The following is a 7,380-nucleotide window of genomic DNA, read 5'->3' as shown; positions in this document are numbered from 1 at the left end:
GGATTGTCTCAAGGTGCTTGCTAATCTCTCTTGTTTGTGTGCAAGTCTCTAAAATGATGTCCGGAATGGAAGGCATTGTCTGCAAGAGAGATTCCAGGTTTCTTTAAATAAGCAATTTTCTGTAATCAGTCAGCAGGGAAAGCTTCACTCTCCAAACCAGCATTAATGGAAGACAGGTTTTAGAGTTTAAAGAAAGCATGTTTATCTTCAAGACAGATTAGTTGGGGTGGGGGTATGTAAGTGTGTGGGGCGAGAGGGGCTGGGAATTTTGTAAAGAAAATGGGAAGATATTTGTTTTTAGCCCGAGATCTTTTCTAATCTTCCCACATTTGTCAAACCCATAACGACTCGTTCTGCTGATTGTGTGATGACTGCACTGGACTCTTCCTCCACCTCCTCTCCCTGGTTCCCCGCCCCAGCTCCTCCTCGCTTTAGTACTAAACAGGAGTCAGAAGAGAGGCCAGCAAAACTCATGTTGTGGCTTCTGGCTGTCACAGCCCTCCCCAGGAAGCTAAAGGCACATGACCAAGTCTTCATCACGGTGGCCTTGGGTCCAAGGGAGCCCCCGTGACCCTCCCCTGGCCTCTCCCCACCCCAGGGTTCTCTGGGCATTCCCCTAGTCATCCACACCTCTTCTTTTTAGGGTGTCACTGTATCCACGATGCAACTGACATTAATCTCTGTGGGTTTCTGCATCACGGAGCTGAGGAAGGCAGCGTAACTGCCTCAGAAAAAAGTCTGTCCTCGGATAACTTATCTGACAGAGAGGCCATTACCACCTGCTTGATTTCTCAGGCAATTTTAATTCACTGCTGGTTGGTGATAGGGTTTTGAAAGAGAGAGAGAGGGAGAGTGAGGATCCTTCACTCTATTGAGTTACACCATAAGCTGTTCCCACAGCTCCAAGATACACTGTGTGCCCGGCCTGTGTCTGTTTTATTCATCCAGATTTAAAAAATAGATGTGATGGATTTATGTATGTGCCCTGCTAATGTCTGAGCAGCTTTCACGGTAGTTTTAGCTCTTGTCCTTGAAGGACTGGCACGGCCCCTGGAGTTGCTCCTCTCCTGTGGTAGAAACAGGAAAATGAGAAAGATTCTGCTTCTGTCTGGCGATTTTGACAAGCCTGGTCAAATTCCCATTCCCGGAGGTGCCTCGTGCCCATTAGGAAGCTGATTGCTTACGGGAGAGCCTCTTGGATTCCAACAGAGACAAGATCAAGGCCTAATGTACCACATGCACGTGAGTCTCCCTTTCCTTGACCAACAGATTTTGACAGAATGGCTTGTCAACAAATAGGCCTGGGGTAGGAAGATAAAGAGTTGTCATTTAGAAATAAACACCATCTTTTTTTTTCACAATTCATAACTGCTTTTTCAACTTTTTTCCTTCCATCCTCCCTCCTCCTCCTGAATCACTACATTTTGCACACCAGCAAAATGCTTGCACAGCCTCATCTGGAAGGCTCATGCACTGGTTCCCTCTCCCGGCGGGAGCCTCTGGCTTTTTACCTTCCAAAACATCTCCCTTGTGCTTTAAAAAAAATCTGGTTGGGGGTGGTGGCTCACGCCTGTAATCGTAGCACTTTGGGAGGCTGAGACGGGAGGATCACTTGAAGTCAGAAGTTCAAGACCAGTCTGGCCAATATGGTGAAACTCCGTTTCTACTAAAAATATAAAAATTAGCTGGATGTGGTGGCAGGTGCCTGAGTCCCAGCCACTTGGGAGGCTGAGGCAGGAGAATCACTTGAATCTGGGAGGTGGAGGTGCAATAAACCCAGATTGGGCCACTGCACTCCAGCCTGGGTGACAGAGCAAGACTCCATCTCAAAAAAAAAAAAAAAAAATCCTAAGCATGTCAGAGGCAAATCAAATGATGCATATCTCTAGAATGGGTGAGAGTTACCTTTAATTCCTCCCCATTTTTGCTTGACTGATTATGTTCACCATTCCTTGTATGTTTGGTAATTTTTAATTTAAATCACTTATATTTAATACAATTTTTTGAAGTCTTCACTTGGCTCTTCATCTTTCAGGTCTCAGCATTGTTCCTATATGCTCTTATATTATTCTGTACTCCTCCAATTTGAGTACTTATCACTTTGTGCTGTTATTGACTGTTTTCCTATCTATATCCTTCATACTATTACAAGCTTCACAAGGGCAGGGATATGCCTATCTTGTTCATCATTGCATGCCATTCTCTAGCATCAGCCTTGGTGCAAAAAAGATGCTCAATAAATATTTGTTGAATGAATGCATGAAGGAATGTGTAGTTTGCTATGCATGTGATACCAGGTCAAGTTACTGCAAGACTGACTCTGGGCCAGGCGTAGTGGCTCACACCTGTAATCTCAGCACTTTGGGAGGCCGAAGCAGGTGGATCACGAGGTCAGGAGTTTGAGACCAACCTGGCCAACATGGTGAAACCCCATCTCTACTAAAGACACAACAAAAAAAGAAAAAAAATTTAGCAGGGCATGGTGGTGCACACCTGTAATCCCAGCTACTTGGGAGGCTGAGGCAGGAGAATCACTTGAATGTGGGAGAGGGAGGTTGCAGTGAGCTGAGATTGCGTCATTGCACTCTAGCCTGGGCGACAGGACGAGACTCTGTCTCAAAAAAAAAAAAGACTGACTCTGATCTTTAAAAAGTTATTATGTGGTAGGGTCAATGAGACCCAGAGTCACAAATCCTGAAAGTAAATTGCAGAGTGTACTGATTAATATTAGGTGTGTTATATTAATATTGGATTGAGGGATGCCTAGATGGCTGGTAAAGTGTCATTCCTGGATGTGTCTGTGAGGGTGTTGCCAGAGGAGATTGACACTTAAGTCAGGGGACTGGGAGAGGAAGACCCACCCTCAATGTTGCAGACAGGGCACCATCCGATGGGCTGCCAGCACAGCTAGAACAAAGCAGGCAGAAGAAGGGGGATTAGCTTGCTTGTTGATTATTCCAGCTCTTTCTCTCTTCCAGTGCCAGACACTTGCTTCTGCTCCTACTACCTGTGTACATCAGATTCCAGGCTTCTTGGTGCTGGACTCAGACTCTGGGAGCCTCCTAAGGGCTCTCAGGCTTTCAGCCTCAGACTGAGAGCTGCACTGGTGACTTTTCTAGTTTTGAGACTTTTGGACTTGGACTGAGCCACATTACCAGCTTCTCTCTTCCCCCAGCTTGCAGATGTCCTATTGTGGTGACTTTGCCTTGTAATCATGCAAGCCAATTCTCCCTAATATAAGCTCCCTTATATATGCCTCCTATTGGTTCTGTCTCTCTGGAGAACCCTGACTAATACACAGAGTGAGAGAATTGCCATATGAGATAATACAACAAATTACTCTGGTGGTGGTGGTGAAGAGGAAGGAGAGGATTTGGACAAATTCTTTGGAAGAGGCCTGAGTTTAGATTTGGCTTTGAGAGGATGGGCGGGGTCTTGATAGATCAAGATGGAGCAGAATGGAGGCTTGGGAGAGAAAGAAAATGTGGTGGGCATTTATTACTTTGGGACATCCAGATCCATTCACCCTACTTTTAGTAAGAGCTCTCGATTTCTTTTGGAAACCCACCCCAGTGTTCACCTTGGGTCCAAAGGACCTGAAATGAAACCTTGGAGGTGGCTGGGGACCAGAGCTTGCCTGTGGGACTCAGGACTAAATATTAAAGAAGAGTTGGACAGGCATTTCACAAAAGAAGGTGTAACGATGGGAAATAAGTACATAAAAATACGCTGGATTGATTCCAGACTGGAAGCCAGGGCCTTAGCTCTCTCTCACATCTTGCAAGAAAAAGATGAGAAGCCTGATACTAAGGAGATGAAACCTGAAGGCAAGAAGGTTGATGCAGGTGGCAAGGTGAAAAAGGGTAACCTGACTCTAAGGCTAAAAAACCCAACAAGAAGAAGCCCCACCGCAGACGAAATCCTGTCCTCATCAGAGGAACTGGCAGATATTCCTAATCTGCTGTGTATTCCAAAAAGACCACGTACAAGAGGAGGTACTCAACTGCTAAATCCGGGGTTGAAAAGCTAGAGGATTGTTCTTCTCACTGTTAATAAACCAGTTGCTGGTGACAAGAATGATGGTACCTGGGTGGTTAAGATTTGCAAAATGCCTAGGTACTGCCCTCTTGATGATAAGCCTGGGGAGCTGTTGAACCAGGGCACAAGCCCCTCCAGCCAGCACGTGAGAAAACGGGGCCAGCATCTCTCCCAGGACCACTCTGCTCATCCTCACTGGGCACCGCAAAGGCAAGACAGTGGTTTTCCCGAAGCGACTGGGCACTGGCTTGTTACTTGTAACTGAACCTCTCATTCTCAATTGAGTTCCTCTGGGAAGAACACACCAGAAATTTGTTGTTGCCACCTCCTCAAGAATTGATATCAGCAATGTGAAAATCCCAAAACAGCTCACTGATGCTTACTTCAAAAAGAAGCAGCTGTGGAAGCCCAGACACCAGGAAGGTGCGATCTTCAACACAGAAAACGAGAAATGTGAGATTACAGAGCAGAGCAAGCCCTGGTACCCAGCCACTTCCAAGAAAGCTGTGGACTCAAAAATTTTGGCCAGGCATGGTGGCTCACGCCTGTAATTCCAGTACTTTGGGAGACCAAGGGCAGGAGTTCAAGACCAGCCTGGTCAACATACAGAAACCTTGTCTCTCCTTTAAAAAAAAAAAAAAAAAAATCAGCCAGGCGTGGTGGCAGGTGCCTGTAGTCCCAGTTCCTTGGGAGGCTGAGGCACAAGAGTCTCTTGAACCTGGGAGGTGGAGGTTGCAGTGAGCCAAGATCATGCCAGTGCACTCCAGCTGAGTTGACAGAAGGAAACTTCTGACCTCAAATGATCCACCTGCCTCGGCCTCCCAAAGTGTTGCAGTGAGCTGAGATTGCACCACTGTACTCCAGCCCACGTGATAGAGAGAGATCTTGTCTCAAAAAAAAAAAAAAAAAAGAGCAAGGTGCTATCACACCCCCATTAGAACAGCAAAAATTTCAAAGGCAGCAATACCAAATGCTGGAGAGTATGTGGAACAGCTGGAACTCTCATAGTCATACTTTGCTGATTGTGGTACAAAATGGTACAACCAGTTTGGAAAATTGTTGGCAGTTTCGTTCATATATATATATGTGTAAAATAATCTAGGATTTCCCCTCTTATTTACTCAAAAGAAATATATAAATATTTATATATCTCTCTCTACAAGAATGTTCATTGCAGCTTTAGTCCCATGGCAAAACATTGGAAGCAACCCAAATGAAATGATGGTTTTGATGAACAAAATGTGTGGTGTCCATACAATGCAATATTAGTCAATAATAAAAAGAAATTCAACAACTTGGATGAATCATAAAAAAACATTTTGAGTGAAAGAAGCCACACACAAAAGATTACACACTTGATTCCATTTATATAAAGTTCAAGAACAGACAAAACTAACGTAAGGAGACAGAAATAAGAATAATGGTTGCCTGTGTGCTCAGAAGTGGATCAATAAGAAAGGGGCCTTAGAGAATTTGATTTGGGATATTGTTGTACATATTTGTTAAAATTCATTGTACACTTAAGATCTGTGCACTTTTCTGTATATAAGTAATACCTCAATTTTAAAAACCAGAAAATTTAGAAAAAGTTAAAAGAAGAGGCCAGGCATGATGGCTCACACCTGTAATCCCAGTACTTTGGGAGGCTGAGGCAGGCAGATGACCTGAGGTCAGGAGTTTGAGACCAGCCTGACCAACATGGTGAAACGCCATCTCTACTAAATACAAAAAATACAAAAATTAGCCAGACATGGTGGCAGATGACTGTAATCCCAGCTACTCCAGAGGCTGAGACAGGAGAATTACTTGAACCTGGGAGGCAGAGGTTGCAGTGAGCTGAGATCCGGCCACTGCACTCCAGCCTGGGTGACAGAGCAAGACTCCGTCTCAAAAAAAAAAAAAAAAAGAAGTAGAGATGTAATCGTCCTTATATTTAATGTTTTGTCCCTTTTCAGTTAATATCATATTATAGGCATTTCCCATGCTATAACGTGGATTACAGAAAACATTGTTTTTAATGGCTGTGTATTCATCTGAGTGGCCGTACCATGGCTCACTTTGTCACCATCTGCTCTTGCCTGTGGCAGTGTCCTGACAATAATGTCCAGGTTTCTAGCTTAAGCCACTGAATTATTGTCTTAGGAAAAATCTCCAGATATACAATGAATGGGGCTGGGCTTGGCGGGTTATGCTGTAATCCCAGCACTTTGGGAGGCTGAGGCGGGTTGATCATGAGGTCAGGGGTTCGAGACCATTCTGGCCAACGTCATGAAACCCTGTCTCTGCTAAAAACACAAGAAAAATTAGCCAGGCGTGATGGCACATGCCTGTAACCCCAGCTACTTGGGAGGCTGAGGCAGGAGAATCGCTTGAACCCGGGAGGTGGAGGTTGCATTGAGCTGAGATCACACCATTGCACTCCAGCCTGGGTGACAGAGTGAGACTCTGTCTTAAAAAAAAAAAAAAAAAGAATGAATGGGTCAAATAAAATGAGCACCTTTATGTTTCTTGATATATATGCAGTATAAACAGTATAAACATTGGTTTTAGTGACTTAGAAAGAGACAAACACATATGTATAAAGTGGTAACAGCAAATGCCAGCCCATTCTGTAGTTATAAAAGTGCGTATTGTATATTACCCATAAGCCCAAATTCACTTCTGGGGTCCCCGAGCTCTAGTTTGCTGTGTGTTTTCTACTGGAGTCAAAGGGACATATACCTCCAATGGAGCAAATTATTCATTGCCACCTGTGGGGATAACACGAATGTTCTCACAAATGGTGTCAATCTCCTTTTAATTTTTTTTTCTTTTGAGAAAGGGTATTGCTTTGTTGTCCAGACTGGAGTACAGTGGTGTGATCATGGCTCACTGCAGACTCAAACTTCTGGGCTTAAGTGATCCTCCTATCTCAGCCTCCTAGGTAGCTGGGATTACAGGCATATGCCACCACACCTGGTTAATTTCTTACTTTTTGAAAAGATGGGTCTTGCTATGCTGCCCAGGCTGGTCTTGACCTCCTGAGCTAAGCTATCCTCCCACCTCAGCCTCCCAAAGCACTGGGATTACCGGCATGAGCCACCACACCTGGCCCTACTTTTAATTTGTGGAATTAAAAAAAAATTTTATAGCCGGGCGTGGTGGTTCAAGCCTGTAATTCCAGCACTTTGGGAGGTCAAGACGGGCAGATCACGAGGTCAGGAGATCAAGACCATCCTGGCTAACACAGTGAAACCCCGTCTCTACTGAAAAAATACAAAAAATTAGCCGGGCGAGGTGGCGGGCGTCTGTAGTCCCAGCTACTCAGGAGGCTGAGGCAGGAGAATGGCATAAACCCGGGAG

The 7,380-nt window shown here is 44.8% G+C and overlaps 1 pseudogene; it reads left to right on the top strand.

Moving 5' to 3' along the window:
* The first annotated feature begins 3,703 nt into the window (after positions 1-3,703).
* LOC105530411 overlaps positions 3,704-7,380 on the top strand; it is a 13,501-nt pseudogene continuing 9,824 nt past the window's right edge.

The sequence above is a fragment of the Mandrillus leucophaeus genome, unplaced genomic scaffold, assembly GCF_000951045.1.
Source record: "Mandrillus leucophaeus isolate KB7577 unplaced genomic scaffold, Mleu.le_1.0 Scaffold82, whole genome shotgun sequence".
NCBI classification, from domain to species: domain Eukaryota; kingdom Metazoa; phylum Chordata; class Mammalia; order Primates; family Cercopithecidae; genus Mandrillus; species Mandrillus leucophaeus.
This window is presented reverse-complemented; position numbering and strand designations above follow the sequence as displayed.